This window comes from Pelophylax lessonae (assembly GCF_965119305.1).
Source record: "Pelophylax lessonae genome assembly, chromosome: 6".
In the NCBI taxonomy this organism is placed as follows: Eukaryota; Metazoa; Chordata; class Amphibia; order Anura; family Ranidae; genus Pelophylax; species Pelophylax lessonae.
This window is the reverse complement of record NC_138773.1, coordinates 140425549-140441618: the sequence shown is the minus strand read 5'-3', so window position 1 is coordinate 140441618 and position 16070 is coordinate 140425549. Positions and strand designations below refer to the sequence as shown.

General features: G+C 42.3%; 1 protein-coding gene and 1 pseudogene across 4 annotated transcripts in view; one reads left to right on the top strand and one right to left on the bottom strand.

Moving 5' to 3' along the window:
• Window positions 1–16070, top strand: part of RRN3 (RRN3 homolog, RNA polymerase I transcription factor) — a 1162251-nt gene that overhangs the window by 783102 nt on the left and 363079 nt on the right. The window lies entirely within an intron of this gene.
• Window positions 5531–6244, bottom strand: LOC309557693 (annotated as a pseudogene). Its single transcript has one exon. The product of its transcript is annotated as an uncharacterized misc_RNA (transcript).

Sequence of the window (16070 nt, the reverse complement as noted above, 5' to 3'; positions counted from 1 at the left end):
TGTGTCCATGTGCCCTGAGTGCTCAGAAAGTGAGGATGATTCCTCTGTTTTTCTAGCCGCACTTATATAGGCAATGTTGGATGCACTGTTTGTGTCAGTGTGTGAAACTTTAAAAATGGAGGTTGCGGCTGATGCTGCGTCGGAGGCACCGGTTCCTTTTGGCACCCACTTGCCCTCTAAAATGGCAAGGGTGTTCCTCTTTCTGCTTACCTTGACAACATTGTCCCAAAACAGTGGGGTTGTAAAAAATGCAGTGGTTTCTAAGCGTTTTTGCTTGCGGTAACCTTATGAGGATTAACTGCGTTACAGGTGGACGGTTCCATCTGTAGTGGATTCACTGGTTTCCAGGTCAAATTGAGGAGTCACTGGCTTTTACAGGTCCAGCTATCAGGAGGGTAGAGGCTCTGGTACCCCATATGTGGCTGTGGCCGGTTCGGCGATTAAGCCGGTAACTACTATTGCCCCGGTGTCGCACACTCCGAGTGGGCTAAGCTTTTACACCAGGACATGGAGGAGAAGCAGCTCCCCCCTGTCTTGGTGGAGCTGGCGGTTCAGTTGGTCCAAGGGCTACAGTTTGTCTTTGACGCCTCTTTGGATGCCGCTCCCTTGCTTTCCAGACTGTATCAGCAGTGATCATGCGGCGCATTATCAGGCTGAAATGCTGGTCAAAGACCGGAAGTGATGACTACACCACATCAGCCAATCAGTTCCAGCTGTCACATCAGTTACTCGCATAGAATCAGCCAATGACACACTTGTATACATTCAAATATATAACAGAAAGAGGAAGTACGCAGACGTGAATAAACAGAATAGTGTGCACGGCTTATTGCCTAACCCTACACAATTAAATCGGCATGTAAATCCGTGAACGCTGCTCTTATCAAACCCGTGCATGGACTTCCTTTATTACTACTGGTGTGAATCCCACTCAGCAAAGCTCAGCAAACAATGACTAATAGTATTATACTACTGTTCCCATAGATGTGAGGCTATCTGCAGGGAAAAAGCCATGTTTTTGTCCACTATGGTGATTAGGGATGGACGAAAATCGGCCGGGGCGGTTCGCGAATGCCAGCCGCGAATTTTCTCTGCAAACCGCGAGTTTGCGGCGGGCCCCATTAACTTTAATGGGAGGCGAACTTTAAAAACCTTTAGGTCATATTTGCAGCCACAAAAGATGTACTAGCTGTGCACAGATAGTCCCAGCACATGGACAATGTCATAACAGAAGTATTGCAATTGAAAAAGTTGCCCTAATTTTTTTTTTTACAGCAAAAAATATATATATTTTTTTTTCATAAATCAGCCAGAACTGACAGCAGCCAGTAAATACATTGTCTAATACATATAGGGTCCATTCAAATGGGTCCGCATCCATTTCCCAATTTGGCGGAACCCTTACAGACCCATTGTTTTTCATTTCCAGTCTGAAAAATTAGGCATTCACGGGATAAAGAAGTGTCGGTCATTCCAGGCCCCAAAAATTAGCCCACATGCGTTTACCTGACAGCTAAAAACGTAGTATTCTGTGGCTGAAGGTACATTAGGCATTCGCATGATACAGAAGTAAGTGTCGGCCATAAAAGGCCCCAAAAATTAGCCCACATGGGTTTAACTGACAGCAAAGAAGTTTGTTTTTGATGGCTAGAGGTACAGTAGGCTTTCACAGGATACAGAAGTAAGTGTCAGCCTGTATAGGCTCCAAAAATTAGCTCACATGGTTTGAACTGACAGCAAAGAACTTTGTTTTTGATGGCTAGAGGTACAGTAGGCTTTCACAGTATACAGAAGTAAGTGGCGGCCTGTATAGGCTGCAAAAATTAGCTCACATGGGTTGAACTGACAGCAAAGAACTTTGTTTTTGATGGCTAGAGGTACAGTAGGCTTTCACAGTATACAGAAGTAAGTGACAGCCTGTATAGGCGGCAAAAATTAGCTCACATGGGTTGAACTGACAGCAAAGAACGTAGTATATGATGGCTAGAGGTACAGTAGGCATTTACAGTACACAAGACAGTAAGTGTCGGCCTGTATAGGCTGCTAAAATTAGCTCACATGGGTTGAACTGACAGCAAAGAACGTAGTATATGATGGCTAGAGGTACAGTAGGCGTTCACAGTATACACATGTAAGTGGCGACCTGTATAGGCTCCAAAAATTAGCTCACATGGGTTGAACTGACAGCAAAGAACTTAGTTTTTGATGGCTACAGGTACAGTAGGCGTTCACAGGATACATAAGTAAGTGTCGGCCTGTATAGGCTCCAAAAATTAGCTCATATGGTTTGAAATGACAGCAAAGAACTTAGTTTTTAATGGCTAGAGGTACAGTAGGCGTTCACAGTATACAAAAGTGGTGGCCTGTATAGGCTGCAAAAATTAGCTCACATGGGTTGAACTGACAGCAAAGAACCTAGTATATGATGGCTAGAGGTACAGTAGTTGTTCACAGTATACAGAAGTAAGTGGCGGCTTGTATAGGCTGCAAAAATGAGCTTACATGGGTTGAACTGACAGCAAAGAACACAGTATATGAATGGCTAGAGGTACAGTAGGCATTCACAGTACACAGAACAGTAAGTGTTGGCCTGTATAGGCTGCAATAATTAGCTCACATGGGTTGAACTGACAGCAAAGAACGTAGTATATGATGGCTAGAGGTACAGTAGGCGTTGACAGTATACACAAGTAAGTGGCGACCTGTATAGGCTCCAAAAATTGGCAAGTCCTGTGTATTACTACTAACCATATAATCGTGGTCAGTGTACCCATCCTTTTCCTGTGTAAAGACTGACGAGAAAAAAGCATTCAGCACGGTTGCCTTTTTAGTGTCCTCTGTAACCTTCCTCCCATCATCGTTAATTATGTGTGCAATGTGCTCTGCCCTAGTTTTTTTGCTGTTGATATATTTAAAGAATTTCTTTGGGTTATTTTTACTATCCTCCGCTATTTGTCTCTCAAAGTTGATGTTAGCTATTTTGATTTCGTATTTACTTTTCTTATTTGCCTCCCTGTATTGCTCGAAAGCCGATACTGTGCCCTCTGATTTATATTTCTTGAAGGCCATTTTTTTCCCCTAAGAAGTTTATCAACATTACGGTTTAGCCAGTCAGGTTTGGCTTTGTCTCTTCTAAATTTATTTCCCATAGGAATGCACTTGTTTAATATGTTCCTAAAGCATTCCCATTTTTTCTCCGTGGTCAGTGTTCCCAGGGTTTGGTCCCAGTTTACCCTTTCCATCATTGAGCACAATGTGGGAAAGTTTGCCCTTCTGAAGTTTAGGGTTTTTATGTTCCCCTCTTGCCTTGTTATATTGTTATTTACGCTAAATGTGATCATCCTGTGATCACTAGAGCCCAGGTTGTCCTGGACTCCTACCTCCGAGATTATGTCTGGGTCATTAGTGATCAATAGATCCAGGACTGCATTTTCTCTAGTAGGAGAATCCACCAACTGAGACATGTAGTTGTCCTGTAGGGTTTCCATGAATAGACGGGCCTTCTGTGAGTGTGTAGTCCCCTCTTCCCAGTCAATGTCGGGATAATTGAAGTCCCCTAATATTATGACTGATCCCAGTTTTGCCACTTTAACCAACAGTGATATAAATTCCAGCTCTACCTCCTAAATAAATAAAATAAAACACAGGGTGAAAAATGTCCACACTAATCCTAATAAAATTTCCACAACAGCCCCTCCTCTTTGGCATATGCTCCCATGTGTCCTTTGATGAATCTTGATCATCTTCCAAATAAACAGACCAAGATATAAAAAACTGGCGCAAAGGGAGGAGATAATAAGAACCTAACAGATTCCACAATAGGGACCTAAAAGGCAGGGAATAAATAGATAAATATAGGACACAAAATTATAGAACACAAAATTACAGTCCATAAACAGTGGTCCATAAACTGGTAGTCCATATAATCTGGTCCATATATGATCCATATGGAAAATCCAAAATGCACTCTGTAGGCTGCACTGATGACAAGTAGAAGCAACTTGAGAGCAAATTGTAGGGAAAACACAGGTGCCACTCTAAGTGCAATATGAGGAATAATTCATATAAAAACCATGTATAAAGGTACTCACAAAGAAAAATACAAATTGGCATGGGAATATCCGTACCGGTGTAGATTCCGGTGAAATGTTCAGGATGGCTCGAGCGGTCACAATCCTCAGGACGTTACTCGAACGGCACTTCCTGGTTGTTTGGAACGCACTCAGAGCTCTCCCGCCGTCACTTCCGGGTATGATGTAATGGCGCAGGCGACACGTTCTCAGGGCATGCGCTCCTTCCTCAGGCCGATGAAAGTGCCATTTTGGGCATGGGATATATATAGGGCAGACGTCCGGGACGACTGGGTCCTACGGAGCACCAAGTCGATCGGAATTACAGCTTAAACATTTAATATAGAAACAGCTGATTGTAAAAATAACTGATTGTAAGAATAAATTAAATAAAGTGGCAATTACACATGACAATTAAAAATCGCTAACTTAATCATCAGATAAGCACATGTGAATTTGATATACCTAATTAACACTAAAAACTTACTGGAGTGTATAATGCAAAAGTATATATACCCATATAAGGGAAGGGAGAACTAAACCTAAAACATCATTACTGCATTATAAGCTATACGCACACTGGTAGAAAATAAATGTAGATAAAAGTAGATAAAAATACTGAAATAATAATTCATAATAAATAATTACATAACTGATGAAAATTATAAAAATTATAAAAAAAATATATTTATAAAAAAATTATATTAACTAATAATAATCATTAAATGCATATATGGATGAATATAATAAATATATCTGGTATAAAATTATCTGGTATGAACTATTAGACGTCATTACGTGCTGGAATTATAAAATTCGGTTAATAGTTAAAAATATATTAAGAGATTTAAAAAAATATATAATGTTTATATTTAAAAATATATGAAAAATATATATATTAGATGAGGGAATTAGTTTCAATTTCTTCGTTAAGACCCCCATGCACCAAAGTATCTAAACTGTAAATCCAGTATGCCTCCCTTTGACATAAGTGTTTAAAACGTTCAGCAGGTGGAAAAGTGGCTGGTATAGACTCTATAATCCACACCCGGAGTCCACGGCATTTTTTACTACATCACGACAAATCATCTCTTGGATTTTCCCATGCCTATTTGTATTTTCCTTTGTGAGTACCTTTATACATGGTTTTCATATGAATAAATCCTCATACTGCACTTAGAGTGGCGCCTGTGTTTTCCCTACAAATAAACAGACCAGCTCTTCTCACACATAAAACAATCCATTTCAAAAAGCTAAAAAGAAAGATAACGGAATCAGTGTTGACATGTAGACTCAAAAGAAAACGAATGTTGACACGTAGATTTCGTTCTTCGGGAGGTGACTTAGAGGGAAGACATGAGGTGATGGGACACGTTGATCGTCGGTCGGGCTGGGATCCTTGGTATCTAATGCAGGGGCAGGGCTTTCGGGGCCGTCTAGTCTCAGCGATAAGGATGTGGTCATCTGCTCTGGCTTGGGTGACTCGGTCGACCATAGAACAGGATAATTTCACCACGGCATATAGGAGGAATAGAAACAAGGAATAGAAACAAGAACATCATAAGTATATATACTTCTACTCCTATTTCCTTTAGCCAGGATCCAATGGAAAACACAAAATCCTCGAAATCCCCCCAGAACCTTAAAAGGATTCCAACCCTCGCTAGCTATAGCTCTGGCTCTAAATTGCAGTTAAGTTACCTTATCCATATGGGCCTAGCCCTTATCACTCTTTTATCCAGGTACAACAGTCTTCTCCTATGAGAAACACCCCCCCCCCCCCCCCGGAAGCTAAAAGGTAATATGGTGCCATTTTCCCCTGCAATGCTAAAGTTTTCATTGGTCTCTGCTCTTGAGTAATTTCCATTACAGCTTCAACAGGTTTCATTAAACATCTCATCTACGATGGACGAGAAATTATTCTACCATTTCATCAGCTTGATCCCCCACCCAGTCCAAGCCGGGAACCATGCCCATGCTTGATCGTGAGAAGAAAACAGTTCTCTGCGAGTCCGGTTTTGCACCCTTGCCCTTTTTAATAGCAGATCCTCACGATCAGCGGCAATGTATGATGCGGGTACGAGTTTCACTAGAGTGTATGAACCTTTCGCATTAGGGGGCATTACATTATAAGCCGCAGAACCACATAAAAAGTAATAGGGACCTGTCACCATCGTAGATTAACAATTTTCCTGATGGTCACGGGCACTAAGGCTGGCCATACACTATACAATTTTCTTATTCAATTTCCTTTAGATTTACCTTTAACTATGTAGTGCAAGGGCCTGCCTGATTGCATACAAATTGAAAGTGTTTAGGTTTGACCCTATATTACATGGTTTTGGTAAATCTAAAGGAAAGTTGAACAAGAAAATTGTATAGTGTATGGCCAGCCTAAGCAGTAACATAATAGACTGAGGGATTGCTCCCTTAGTCTGTACGGCACAACTGTCATTCCAGCAGATATAATCTGGTCTGTTGGTGTCATTAAAAAGACTCAGAGTTTTATTAGTGAGATTGACTGTCATACCTGTTCCACAGGTTGTAGATCCTATAAATCTATTTCCGGGGCCAAATCTAAACAGCACATCTGTGGACTACCTAATTGTCCTGATACCCAAATTGGATTGGCCAGCAAAGAGCAAGAGTCAGGGCTAACATTAAAACTATAACTGACCTAAATTGAGGGGGGGTTTGGGGGTCCCTGATCTCCTCAAATACTACTATGCTGCTCAGCTCACCCATTTGATCCGATTCCATTCTAGAGAACCCCGCCCGATTTGGATGCAGCTTGAAGCCCATCATATTCCTTCCACTCCGATTGAGCACCTACTGTGGCTGCGGCCCAAAGATCGCCCCGCGATCCTGTGTCCCACCTTGTCCCTGTCCTTGGGGATGTGGGACAGACTGGCGAAACGCCATGGCTTCAAGTCTCCCCACACTCCACTAGCGCCCTTACTGGGCAATCCATGATTCCCCCCGGGCCTCTGTCCTCTTGCCTTTGCATTGTGGACTAATAAGGGTTTTCTCCGCTTAGCAGACTTATGTGATAGGAGGGGTATTCTCTCCAGAACTACATTGAAAGACAAATACTTGTTATACTCGGATCTCCCACTATGTTTCCTCTCTAAAGAGCCTCTGTGATGTAACAACTTAGACTTCCATGGAGTATCTTTGTAATAACATTGATAAACAGACGGGTTATATTTCTACGATATATACATTATTGCACGATGACGATATTAAATTGCCTTATATGACCCGGTGGGAAGCAGACCTGGGGGAGGAGATGGATAGGGCTGAATGGAACAAGTTGGCGCTACTGAACTCGAAATCCCTGATTAATACTTCCTTGATAGAAGCCAATTATAAGGTTCTTCTAAGATGGTACATGGTCCCTGTCAGACTGGCGGCGGCGGTCCGGGAGGCCTCTCCGTTGTGCTTCCGGGGCTGCGGTCAGTCGGGCATGGTCGTGCATATCTGGTGGACCTGCCCCAAGGTCCGCAGATTCTGGATCCGGGTATATAACTTTATATATTTGCTCACCGGCATTAACTTGGCTAAATCCCCTGCCCAAGCGCTTTTGGGCAAACCGATAGAACTGGCCCCCAAACACATCAAACGTTTGGTCGCTCTTATCTTTACAGCTGCCAAGATTGCCATAGCTTGCTCCTGGTGATCTCCGGTGATATTGCTGGAGCTGCTCAAAGCTAAGTTAACCTGGATTATGGTAAACGAGAGAATGGTGGCCATCCTCCAGGACAAGCTACCCCTCTTTGAAAAGACCTGGGACCCCAGACCTGGGACCCCAGTAGTATGCAAATCTTTCCTTGGAGGGTCCCACGGGAGCACCTTCCCACGGCTATCTCGATTTCTTTGAGGCGGGCCTGGACGCCAATCCTTCCTTGCTCCTGTGCCCCATCCTTTTCTCTACTTCCTCCTTTCCCTCCCTTTTCTCTCTGACTTCATTCTCTTCCCTTCCTATTTCTATCTCTTCTTTTGGTTATTTCCGCTGCTCTGTACTTTAACGAACACGGTCCCCCTGGGATCCCATTGGATTTGACAGTGCTGCCTAGTGCGGCTTTATTGTTATACATTACTGTACTTTAATCTGGTGTATTACTGCGGTTGCGCTGATGTCCCGGGGCCGGTGGTGTATTGAAAGTAAAGCTATAACTGATGTTACCCTCTAGGAATGTGGCAATAAATTCTATAGACAAGTGTCTCCATGCCAAACGAACGTCATAGCATGCACTGCTGCCATTGCTGGGGTGTAATGGCTAGGTGGGGGTTTGGAGCACACCCAGCAATTAGTCCTGTTTGTCACCTTAGCCAGCTGAAGGTGCATTTTAAACAATAGGTTTGGATGCTATTCATCGTTACCCTCGCTAAAATACACTAACCTAAAAATATAAATAAAACCGATAGTCCTCATTCTTTGATGTAATTGAGTAGCTTCTTGCAGTGGCTGCGTGCACCCCGTCGTTGCATCCCTCAAGCTTTAAGGAAGTCGGCGTTGTCAGTTGAACCTGGAATGGCCCGGTGTATCACGGTTCTAGTATGTCCTTTGATGTTTCCTCACAACGACCCAGTCATCTGGTTGAATATAATGTATACCGGTTATCGTGTCAGGGTTCGGGAGAAGCTCTCGAAGCCTACGATGGACCTTTTGGTGCTCCCTTTGCAGGGACTGTACTTACCCCGTCAGCTGAGAATGTAAAGATGACAGCTGCTGAGGAAAGTACAGTCCCGTCTTTGGTTGACTCCCAAACAAAACCTTGTGGTGTGAAAACCCATGGGGCTGTCTAGGGGCATTCCTGTTGGAGTAGGGAGCCATGGGGAGACATTCAGGCCATTTTTTTCCAGTATCAGCCATCATTTTTGGGATTCTGTTCTTAATGATCCCATTTAACCGTTCAACCTTAATTACCACTTAGCGTCTGGGATGGGAGTCTCCTTCTTCTGACTGGCAACTGCTGATTCCCATTCCATCAAAGAAAGGCAGTCATGTTTTTCCTACTAGATTGGAAAATTGGTTAGAGGTTGAGAGATTAGTGTTGTTAGTTTGATAGTTTTGAAAATTGTCATTCTTCACACCGTTTCCCCCCCCCCCCCTTCCTCCTTGATAACAGGAAGAATAGTTTCTGGGTTCAAAATGGTGCATCGGCTTACACTCAGGTTAGTAGGTGTTAGAAGAGCCACTTTGTGCTTCGTCAATCTGGCAGCTGAAAGGTGTTTGTGATGTTAATTTTTAAAGGGGTCCCAGTTTGAATGATTTTTATGGACCCAGTCTCTGCAGTAATTGACAAGTCAGAGAATGGCTCTTAATTGCCAAGTGTTCCGAGGTCTCTGGATGTCTTTTTAAGGTCTCTACTCTCTGGGTGTTTAGATGTCAGGTATCCTGTGATGTGCAATGTCACCTCCTTGCAGAACTGTAATGATCTTGTTCAGAGCCCTAACTCATGTACCAATTAGTATGTGGTTTCCTGGCCTTTAGCTGTCTTTGGAGCCACCGGAAATAATGGAGTGTTACAGGGCGATTTGGTTGGTGGGAGGACCTTTATCTGTAGATATTGGTCTTATTTGATCTTGAGACTATCCATCTGAGCCACACTCAAGGAGTATTGTGGTAATTGTGGCAAAACGCCCCCTGGCTTGATGTTAACTGTTGGCGGAACTGGCAGAAGGCCCACATCGTACTTATCAATCACCCAGACTTTGGAGTCCACCTCCGCCAGCACATCCAACTCATGAAAACACCCAGGTTCTATTAGATATGGCAGCGCTACCATCGCACATAAGTGTTCGTCCGACAGTGCACTGCTAACCACAATACCTGCTGGAGTGTACTCAATGACTGCTTGTATTTCTGATAAATTATCAGCTCCTAACAAATTAAATGGGAACATCATCCGATACCAGTACAGACCTGACCTCTGTGCTATCCTAGCCTACAATGGAGAGGTTCTGTTGTTTGTAAAGACACTTTATGACCCGTGATACCTACAGTGGGAGTTGTCCGCCCTGAAAGGGGAACCTTGCCTCTAAGGTCTTGAGATCTTAGGACAGTTTTGGCTGCACCGGTGTCGATGATAGGAGGAGAGATATTAATTCCTCGACAAATAGATTGATGTGGGCTGACACCGGTGTACAAACTCCCTATGATGAGTTATAGTCGTTGCCGATCATACCTACCATTGGGGTTTCCGGATCCTCTTGAATAAATTGCCACTTACCCCGTTGACCAGCCGGGTTGGTTGGACAATTATGCCTGAAGTGCCCTGACTTTCCACATCCATAGCAAACCTGTTCCTTCCTGCGTTGGGTACAATCTCTGGGCCCTCGGCATATTTGCTTGCTCTACCGTTCGCTCTGGGTAGGGGTCCTGGGAGACAAAAACCTTGGATGTCTTATCCTGCTTCTTCCGTTCCATCTCCCTTTCTATAGCAGTTAGAGTAGACAGAATTGCAGGCATGGACATCTCGTTAAATTCTGGTCTAGCTAATAATAGCCGGTCTCTAATTTTTGTGTGGATCCCCTCTAAAAACTTGGCTCTCAGCATTAGATGGATGGCTGTGAGTCTCCCACCCTCAACTGGGGTGTAAGGGCCAACCTCCAGATCTGCATCCAATGTAGCCTGCTTCAGGCGATGCCAGAAACAAATGCATTCCTTCCCTTAATTTTGACTCAGCTTCATCACATCAGGAGTGGAGGTAGCACCATACAGATCTGGAAGTTTTCCCAGGAGGCCACACAAAATCCCCCCCCCCCCCCGATGTGGTCTGCTCCTGGGTGGTAATATGACGAAGAAATATGATTGTATTTGCCATCTCATCTCCCACCTTGGCTCTCAGAATCTGGGCGTAATCCGTTCCGCTCATGCCGTAACTAAATTGAGTTTGCCCAAAATTTCTTGCGAATTCATCCTATAGTCTGGCTTGGCCAGGATGCTTCTGATCTCTGAGGGTGTAAAAGGGATGTGCCACACTATTCTATCCAATCTTGTTCTCTCTCCGTTAGCATCAGGGGCACCTTCATATTGTTGTACCCAGACTGGATAAGTACCATGGTCAAAAAGCAGAGGTGTACTGTGTTCACGTAGACGACCCAAAGTACACCTGTTTGTTTCAACCTAACCCGTCCTGCCAAACAACCCCAAAAGCACAATGAAAGTCCTCACTATACAAACCTTGGCATCAGTCTAATCCTTGATGTTACACAAAAAATTAAATTGAAATGCCGGTTACTGATTGCACACTGGAAAGTATAACTTCTCTACCTACCACTACCTACTTTCGGTACTGCAGGTACCAACCTGCAGTACCGAAAACACTACCTCTGAGAAATAATCGCTACTCAGCACAAAATAAGCCCGATTCTAACCGAAAACTGAATCCAATATAAGAATGGATCAGTCTATCGTTGAAAAAACTTAGTTACAACAAAAATGGGACAAAATATACTACAAAAACAGCTTAAACACAAATGCTTACAAAAAGACTGAGAACAGTTATAAAACAAAATAGTTACCCCTGAATACAGAAATAAAACACAAAAACAGATGGATTGGATATATATATGTACATATATATATATATATATATATATATATATATATATATATATATGTTAAATTTGAACAAAAAGACGAACAAGGTTAGCTAGAAAACAACCGCAATGATCCTTTAACTACTTGCCTACTGTGCACTTAAACCCCCTTCCCATCCAGACCAATTTTTAGCTTTCGGCGCTCTCACACTTTGACTGACAATTGCGCGGTCATGCTACACTGTACCCATATGAAATTTTTATCATTTTTTTCACACAAATAGAGCTTTCTTTTGGTGGTATGTAATCACCTCTGGGTTTTTTATTTTTTACAAAAAAAAAAGAAAAAAGTCAGAAAATTTTGAAAAAAAAAAAAAAGTTTTTCTTATTTTCTGCGAGTAAATTTTGAAAATAAATGTTTCTCCTTCACTGATGTGCGCTGATGAGGCGGCACTGATGGGCACTGATAGGCTGCACTGATGGGCACTGATGAGGTGGCACTTATGGGCACTGATGAGGAGGTACTAATATGCCGCACTGATGAGCACTGATAGGCGGCACTGATGAGCACTGATAGGCGGCACTGATAGGCGGCACTGCTGGGCACTGAGAGGTGGCACTGCTGGGCACTGAGAGGTGGCACTGACGGGCGGCACTGATGGGCACTGATAGGCGGCACTGATGGGCACTGGCGGATGGCACTGATGGACACTGACAGGTGGCACAGATGAGCACTGATGGGCGGCACTGATGAGCACTGATGGGCAGAACCATCAGTGCCCACACTCAGTGCCCATAGTGCTGCCAGTCAGTGCTCATCAGTGCCTAGATGAGCAGGCACTGATGGGCACTGACTGACAGCACTATGGGCACTGATTGTGGGCATTGATGGGGGGCACTGATGGCGGGCACTGTGTGTATGTTTTTTTTTACCTCTAGTAATCAGGGCACTGGTGATCGGTGCCCTGATTACATTTGTTCTGTGTCCCCAGCGCTGTGCAGCTCTCCCTCCTTCCTCACACTGCAGGCTCCGTGTGAGGAAGGAGCGCTGTCGATGAGAGATGATCTCATATGTTTACATATGAGATCATCTCTCATTGGATGGTCCGATCACGTGGTGAATGGCTGCTGTGATTGGCCATTCACCACGATCTGTGATCGGCTGTGTCCAAGGGACACGGCCGACACAGATTTTCCCCGATGCGCGCTCGCAGGAGCGCGCGGGGAGACTGTTTCTGGGAGGCCGTATAAAGACGGCCTCCCGAAAATGTGAGTCCGCGCTGCAGCCGTATATAGGCTGTAGCGCGGATGGGAAGAAGTTAAAAACCCCACTTAAAACTGGAATACAGTACAAAAATCACGTAATGGCTCTATAACCAAGTTGCCCCTTTTAATAAAAAAAATGTTTAGAAATGCAAGAAAACTAAAAAAAAAAAAAAAAGGAAACAGAAATGTTGGTGTGCTAAAACTCAAAATAGCGGCTCAGCCACATAGGTTTCAACACCACCAAACAAAATGGGGACGTAGAACCCAACATGGCTGCCACACAAAGGAAATTGTATTTCAACCACATGAGTCTCAATGATGACAAGATGGTGGCCAAACACAAGGTTGACACAAAATGGTGGCACTGAGAACCACCAGCCACAATAGAGGTATGTAAAAACAAAAGATAGAGCAAACACATGTATCTTGGTGTAAGAACAAAAAGATGATACTAAAAAACAGAATAAACAAAATTTATGATCAACTGGATTCGAAATACAGTGTAGACGATACTCTCCTCACTGAATGTGTAAAACAGTAAATTATTACCCGCGCTGTGATGTATAAATATGTGACAAGAAATATGTAAAAAACAAGTTAATAAGTCCTGAAGCTGCTGCTCACTAGGTAAAATACTAGAAAGAAAACTAAAAACATATAGGCAGCGCTAACAGGGTAAAACTATGAGTGCTATATATAAAAGTCCATGTACTGTGACAAAATATTAAAATTCATATAAAATTAAGTGCATGCAAAATCATTGAATATAAATTGGTAAAGTGCAACAATAGGTTAGATCAAGTGTCCAAAATATGACCATATATAAAGTGCAAAATATATGAAGGTGCAGTCCAAACAAATATTCTTCCGTAGAAGCTAAGGTGCCAGAAAGGTGCTCAAAATCCAAAAAGGTGCCCAAGTGCTCTTCAGGAAAAAAAACCCCTATGGGGATGCACTCACCAAATTTAGGATGTAATTGAGCCTTAGGCAAGTATGATGTTTCTTGGTCAGATGAAGGGGTAAATGCAGCCTCACGGGTACATAGGATATCTCTTGACCGGATGGATGAATAACTGCAATCTCTAATATATGGCTCCTTAATGGTTCCTCTCCTTTCTCTCCCCAATAGCGTATTAAAAGAAAGGGAAGAAGCCAAACATCGTGAAGCCCATAAGGTTTTATTGTAATCAAGATAAAAAAAGGTACTCACAAAGGTAGCGTTTTAATTGGCATTGGTCAGCATAACATGTCCCTTTACTTCCGTGTCCACTGCCGGCGTGCGGTCCACGGTGGTTTGCAGGAAATGACGCTGTAGTGCTCCAATGCCCGGAAGTGCGTCAACGCGTTTCGCCCGCCTTAATGGGCGTTATCAAAGACATCACTTCCGGTAAGGCAGCTTATATTTATACTCGTCTGGCTCCGCTCATAGCCAATCAATGGAAGAGGGGTGGAACAATTTGTGAACTTCTTGTTGACAATCTTAAATCGAGCGTGTCCCCACAGGACTCAATAACCACTATGTCCGCAATAGTTTTTTTACATAAAGGAAATAAATAATTAAAATATCGCTTTTAACTTTGTATCTATAGAGAATCAGTACATTAATTCAGACCACCACCTCATTTCCTGTTACCGATAAGTTATTGCATAAAATCCTAAAATTTATTATAATTCTAAAAATTATATATATATCAATCATCAAAAAATATATATATTACACATATACCAATAGTTCATAGATATTAAAATTCTCTGGTCCATATGACAAAATTCTCTGGTCACATGACAATTCATCTAGATAAATCACTAGCAATAAAAAATGTGCAAAGATTATAAAACAATTCATCTGGATTCACTACCTATAACAATTATATATAAAAATGAAAGAATAAAAATAAATTTATTTTATTTCTATTTTTATATTTATTTTTATTTATTTTTATGTTTCTTTTTTTTTTTTCTTTCTTTTTTTTTTTTTTTATTCTTTCATTCTTACCGGAAGTGATGTCTCTGATAAAGGCGGGCGAAACGCGTTGACACACTTCCGGGCAGCGGAGCACTACAGCGTCATTTCCTGCAAACCACCGTGGACCGCACGCCGGCAGCGGACACGGAAGTGAAGGGACATGTTATGCTGACCAATGCCAATTAAAACGCTACCTTTGTGAGTACCTTTTTTTATCTTGATTATAATAAAACCTTATGGGCTTCACGATGTTTGGCTTCTTCCCTTTCTTTTAATACGCTATTGGGGAGAGAAAGGAGAGGAACCATTAAGGAGCCATATATTAGAGATTGCAGTTATTCATCCATCCGGTCAAGGGATATCCTATGTACCCGTGAGGCTGCATTTACCCCTTCATCTGACCAAGAAACATCATACTTGCTTAAGGCTCAATTACATCCTAAATTTGGTGAGTGCATCCCCACAGGGGTTTTTTTCCTGAAGAGCACTTGGGCACCTTTTTGGACTTTGAGCACCTTTCTGGCACCTTAGCTTCTACGGAAGAATATTTGTTTGGACTGCACCTTCATATATTTTGCACTTTATATATGGTCATATTTTGGACACTTGATTTAACCTATTGTTGCACTTTACCAATTTATATTCAATGATTTTGCATGCACTTAATTTTATATGAATTTTAATATTTTGTCACAGTACATGGACTTTTATATATAGCACTCATTATAGTTTTAACCTGTTAGCGCTGCCTATATGTTTTTAGTTCTCCTCACTGAATACTGAACTTCAGTCCAAAAGCGGAATAATGCCACTTAGAACCGAAGTTCAGCACAAAAACAGGATATCTGTACTAGGGATAATCCAATATGTTTTTTTCAGGGCCGATAATGATATTTTGGTCACAAAGTATCGATATGGGCCGATATTTTGTACATTTAAAATTTTGAAAAATAAAGACAATTTTTGACACAAATCTGGTACTGAACAAGTTAATGTTTGTTTATTAACATTAAAGGCTCGTTCTTCACACCTTACCCGCATGAAAACTGATAGGAAAACCACACAGCTTTCACTTGCAGGTACATAAGTTTCACATCATGTGAACGAACGAGTCCTAGAAGAGTAGACAACTGTGAAAATTAAAGTGCTGGCAAAATAATAACTAAAGGCTTCCCAAAACAAAATTTACATAAACTGCTGCAGTAGTGCACTCAATGTCT